Source organism: Elephantulus edwardii, unplaced genomic scaffold (assembly GCF_000299155.1).
Source record: "Elephantulus edwardii isolate Elephantulus edwardi_28Jun2011 unplaced genomic scaffold, EleEdw1.0 scaffold00099, whole genome shotgun sequence".
NCBI classification, from domain to species: domain Eukaryota; kingdom Metazoa; phylum Chordata; class Mammalia; order Macroscelidea; family Macroscelididae; genus Elephantulus; species Elephantulus edwardii.
In genome coordinates, this window is record NW_006399849.1 from 212,644 (window position 1) to 218,830 (window position 6,187).

Sequence of the window (6,187 nt, forward strand, 5' to 3'; positions counted from 1 at the left end):
GGCATTCTTTTGATATTTATCTTTTGTTTTTACTGTTAGATTAATACCATTTTGGTCCTGCTCTGTCTGTTTTGATTAGTAGTATGTCCCAAGCACTTTGTAGGCACATAATGAGTTTGTGACAAGGAAATAGTTTTAAATGGCAACTTTGTTACAAAATTCCCTGTTATTTATCCATAAATCATTCACAACATAAATTTAAAGAGTTTTGTTTATGTCTTCTCAGTAATTATGGCTTTGTATTACTTGTAATTGTTGTTTGATACCAGTATAGAACTGACCCTCTAGCTAGATTTCAGAGGCAGTATATCACAAGGGAGGAGACTGCCTTTCTGGAACAACTGATAGATTTGAAAATACGTGTCTTTGCAATTGCAGTGCAGCTTCTTACCTCTAGCCCACCAGAGCTCCCTTTTATTACAAAGGCTATTCTTTTAGACTAAAATTAACTATTACTAAGTATGTAGTTGGTATTTCATTTTATCATTTTTTTTTAAATAATATAATTTTATTGCAAGAATCAGATGTCTATTAGAACTCATCTGGCTTCATTTCTGTAGCCAGAAAACTAAATATTATTCATCAGCCTGCTGAACAGTTCCTTTTTCAGAGATAGAAATATCATCCAAAATTTCTCAGATATCTTTGTTTTTTACTGTTGTAGCTTGCTGAATCAAAACAGCTGAGTTTGATACAAGCTCAATGTCATCTCCTTCATGAATTAATTCATCTTTCTGGGCTTGTGATATTGAAGAAGCAACACCTGATCTCATTTGAATCCTCTAAACATATTTTTTTCACCTAAGCAGTTTAGAAATATAATCAGAGAGCCGCTCTCCTGAATCATGGTGTTGATGGGGAATGGAGCTTGCACAGACCTCATCTTGCATCAAAAGCCCAGTGTAACACCCTTTATCATGTTCTGAACATGACTGCAGATGGTGTGAACTGTATGTAGCCAGTTACTTTCTGTTTCCCCACCATTTGTCAATGTGAAGTCTCTGCTTCATCTTTCTAAGGAGATTGAGTTCTACACTGATGTGATTGAAGTGTCTCTGCAAGGTCCTCCACAGGCTTTTCACAATAACTGTGTGGTCCTTCAGATTAATCTTGGCATTTTCTGGAATGTCAACAGTCTGGCTACTAGAATGATCCTCATTCTCACAGTAACTTTGGCAAAGACCCATTTTATCATTCTTAAGCACATTAAGGAATAGCTTTCTCCCTCTTAACTGATTTTCTTGGTTTTCCATTTACCCATTTTACTCTCTACTGACTTATCCTTTTGACACTGCTACAAATAAGTTAGAACTTGTAACTCAGTCCTCAAAGAGAGAGTAATCAACCATGTCTCATTTTTTAGCTCCCTAAAATTGTCCCTGTGTGGTACAAATACTATACCACCTTTTTTTTTACAACTACTGAGCATTTTTTTATTGCAAAATATTTTTCCCCAGTCTGTGGCTTTCCTTTTTCACCTTGTAGAAGAAAGTTTTGGATGTGCATAGGAATTTGATTCTTAGGATGTCCCATTCATCTATTTTATCCTTTGATGGTTGTGGATTACTCAGGATACTTGGAAGACTGTTTATATTGTGGATTGGGACTTCTAGAGTTCTTCCAGAATTTTAATGAAATTTATAGTCTTTTATTTTAGTCCTAGGTCCATAATCCACTTGGAATTGGTTTTTGTATATCGAGTGAGGTGTGGGTCTTGCTTGAGGTTTTTCAGATAGTTTTCCAATTTTGCCAACAACAGTTGTTAAAAAGCCTGTTGTTTCCCCACTTTACTGATTTCACCTCCTTGTCAAAAATCAGTTGACCATAGGCAGATGGGCTGATTTCTGGATTCTCAATTCTATTCCACTGATCTATCTGTCTGACATTGAACCAGTACTACACTGTCTTGACCACCACAGCAGTGTACTAGGATTTCAAATCAGGGAGTGAGATGCCTCCTACCTTGTTTCTATTTTTAAGGAGTGCTTTGCTTATTTGGGGTCTCTTGCCATTTCAAATGAAATTGGAGATAGCCTTTTCCGTCTCCTTGAAGAATGGAATTGGTATTTGTATCAGAATTGCATTGAATGTATAAATTGCCTTTGGTAGTATTGTTATTTTTACAATATTGAATCTTCCTGTCCATGAGCAAGGGATATTCTTCCATTTCTCCAGGTCTCTTTTTGTTTCTTGTAGTAACGTTTTGTAGTTTTCTTTGAATAGATCCTTTGTGTTTCTGGTTAGATTTACTCTCGAGTATTTAATCTGTGATTAGCTTTTGTGAAGGCTATTGTTTTTCTTAGCTCCACCTCTTTCATTGATTATGCAAAGGTATTTGACTGCGTGGATCATAACAAAATGTGGCTGACTCTGAGAAGAATGGGAATCCCAGAACATTTAATCGTGCTAATGCGAAACCTACACTTGGACCAAGAGGCAGTAGTCAGAACAGAACAGGGCAACACTGCATGGTTCAAAATTGGGAAGGGTGTACGTCAGGGATGTGTCCTGTCTCCATACCTTTTCAACCTGTATGCAGAGCACATTATCCGAGAGGCGGGGCTCTATGAGGAGAGGCATGGCGTTAGAATTGGTGGATGATCTATCAACAATCTGCGTTATGCAGATGACACAACCTTGCTCACTGAAACTGAGGAGGGCCTCATGCACTTACTGCAGAGGGTTAAGGACTGCAGCCTTCAGTATGGACTGAGGCTCAATGTCAAGAAGACAAAAATTCTCACCACTGGACCAATTGGCAGCATCAGGATGGATGGCGAACAGATTGAGATTGTTCACAGCTTCAGTTTGCTCGGCTCCACGGTCAACACTCTTGGCACCAGCAGTCAGGAAATAAAAAACGTATTGGGATGGGAAAGTCGGCGGTTAGGAACCTCTCCAAAATACTCAAGAGCAACAGTGTCTCTCTGGAGACTAAGGTCCGCCTGATACAGGCCATGGTTTTTGCAATCACTTGTTATGCATCAGAGAGTTGGACAATGACTAGGGAGGATAGAAGGAGAATTGATGCCTTTGAGCTGTGGTGCTGGAGAAGAGTATTGAATGTACCATGTACTGCCAAGAAAACAAACAGATTCCTCGTAGAGAGGATTAAACCAGGCTGCTCCTTGGAGGGAAGGATTCGGGTGCTTCGTCTGACATACTTTGGACATGTTGTAAGGAGAGACAGGTCTTTGGAGAGGGACATCATGCTGGGTAGAGTGGAGGGACAGCGCAGGAGGGGAAGACCCTCTATGAGGTGGATTGATTCAGTGACTGGGGTACTCGGGATGGGTGTGTCAGAGGCAATGAGATTGGCACAGGATAGAGCACGGTTTAGGGCTGTTGTACATAGGGTTGCTATGAGTCTCAAACGACTCGACAGCACATAACAACAACAACAACAGCTCCACCTCTGTATTCTCTTTGTCACTATAGAAAAATCCAATTAATTTTACTATGTTGATCGATCTTGTATCCTGCCACTTTGCTCAATTAGTCAACTACATCCAGTAATTTTCTTGCTGAGTCTTTAGGGTTTTCTAAGTATACTAGGATATTATTATCTGCATAGAGAGATCATTTTACCTCCTCTTTGCCAATTTGAAAAACTCTCATTTCCTTTTCTTGTCATATTGCTATCCAATACAATATTGAATAAGAGAGGTGATAGTGGGCATCCGTGCCTATTTCTTGCTTTTAAAGGGAATGCCTTTAATCTCTCTCCATTGAGAACAATGTTGGCTCTTGGGTTTGCATATATACTTTTTACTATGTTGAAGAAATTCCCCTCTAATCCTATTTTGTTGAGTGTTTTAATCAAAAAAGGGTGTTGGATTTGACAAAGGTATTTTCTGCATCAATTGATAGGATCGTATGGTTCTTGTACTTTGCTTTGCTTATATGATGAATTAAATTGGTTTTTTTTATGTTGAACTATCCTTGCATACCTGTTATGAATCCCACTTAGTCATGGTAAATTATTTTTTTATATATCTTTGGATTCTATTGACCAGGATTTTATTCAGAATTTTTGCATCTATGTTCATATATTTTCCTAATTTGGTGGTGTCCATTTTGGTTTTGGTATCAAGGATATGTTTGCTTCATAGAATTCCATATTTTTCTAATTTCTTAAATGATTTAAATACACCACCGAAGAGAAAAAGAGTAGCAGATTGGATAAAGAAGCCAAAATCCATCAATATGTTGTCTACAAGAGACACTCCTAAAAAATGAAGATAAGGAAAGACTAAAAATTAAAGGGAGGGGGAATATACCAAGCAAATGGCAACCAGAAAAAGCAGGAATAGCCATATTAATCTCTGATAAAATAAATTTCAGTGCAAAAACCATCACAAAGGACAAGGAAGGTCACTGCATAATGCTTAGAGGGTCAATAGGACAAGAAGAAATAACAAGAATAAATATCTATACACCAAATCAAATATCTGAAAAATATATAAAACAAATGTTAACAAGACTGAAAAAGGAAATAGATAGCAGTGCTATAATAATTGGAGACATCAATACACCAATCTCAAGAAAAGGTAGAACTCCCAGAAAGAAACTCAACAAAGATGTTGAAGAATTAAACCACACAATAAACCAAATCGATCTCATAGATATTTATAGGCTAATGCATCAAAAAATAGCACAGTATACCTTCTTCTTCAATGTGCATGGCACATTCTCCAGAATAGATCACATTTTAGGTCACAAGACAAGCATCAATAAATTTAAAAAAAAACATAGAAATAATACGAAGTATCTTCTCAGATTGTAATGCTACAAAATTAGAAATTCATAACATGAAGATAAAGGAGAAAAAAAAATCTCATACATTTGGAAGCTGAATAACACTTTGCTTGAACATGACTGGGTACTAGAAGAAATAAAAAATGAAAGTAAAAGTTTTCATGAAACAAGTGACAATGAAAACACCACTTATCAAAACCTCTGGGAAATAGCCAAAGCAGTAATCAGAGGTCAATTTATACCAATAAGCAAACACATCACAAGGCAGGAAAAAAATGACCATTGACTCTCTAACCCAACATCTCCAACAAATTGACAAAAATCAACAAGAAAACTTGACACCATCTAAAAAAACTGAAATTATAAAAATTAGAGCAGAAATAAATGAAATAGAAAACAAAAAAAAATTGAAACCATCAACAAAAATAGGAGTTGGTTCTTTGAAAGGGTCAATAAAATCGACAAACCACTAGCAAAACTAACAAAAGAAAACAAGGACAAGACAGAAATAATCTGAATAAGAGATGAAATGTGCAATATCACAACTAAACCAACTAAAATAAGAAGGCTAAAATTGGATTATGAGGAAAACTATACTCATACATACATGAAAGCCTAGAGGAAATGGAAAAATGCTTAGAAATGCACGACCTACCTAAACTGACACAAACTGAAACTGAACACCGGAACAGACCCATTACAAAAGAAGAAATTGAAAAGGTAATAAAAAAAAACCCTCCAGCTGAAAAAAGCCCGGGATCAGATGGTTTTACAAGTGTGTTTTCTCAAATATTCAGAGAACTGTCACAAATTCTACATAAACTATTTCAGAAAATGGAAGTAATTTCTTGCATGAAATCTTCTGACTTTCAGGAAAGTGTGGTGGAATTAAGAAATCTGGAGGACAACTACCTGGCTAGAACCAAGCTGTTTCTTGGAGACAAGGATTTTGAAACTCCATTTCACCTACTTTGTGTACATGATCAGGAGGGACCATTTCCTTGGAGAGGAAGATTATGCTTTGAGGGGCAGAGGGACAGCCTAGGAGACAAAGATTCCAAATGAGATGGATTGACACAGTAACTAGGGTAATGAGGGTAGGTGGGTCAAAGTCAAGGAGACTGGCATAGGATAGGACAGGGTTCAGAAGCTACTGTACATAGGGTCACTTTGATTTGCAGATGACTCCTTGGCACATAATAATCACTGATATTACACACAAAAAAAATCCTGCTGAAAAATTACCTTTTTTTTTTCATGGAACACTTCTTGCTGATCTTCTCTGTATCATTCCAATTTTAGTATATGTGCTGCCAAAGCGAGCACTGAAAATTATCTTTAAAAGACTGGAATAGTACATCACCAAATATCTCTCAGTAATACAGCCGGGATTTAGAAGATGCTGACTGTAAAAAAAAAAAAAAAAAAA

General features: G+C 36.8%; 1 pseudogene; it reads right to left on the minus strand.

Annotated features, from left to right (window-relative positions):
* Positions 1–575: 575 nt before the first annotated feature.
* LOC102858234 lies at positions 576–1,187 on the minus strand (annotated as a pseudogene).
* Positions 1,188–6,187: the final 5,000 nt, after the last annotated feature.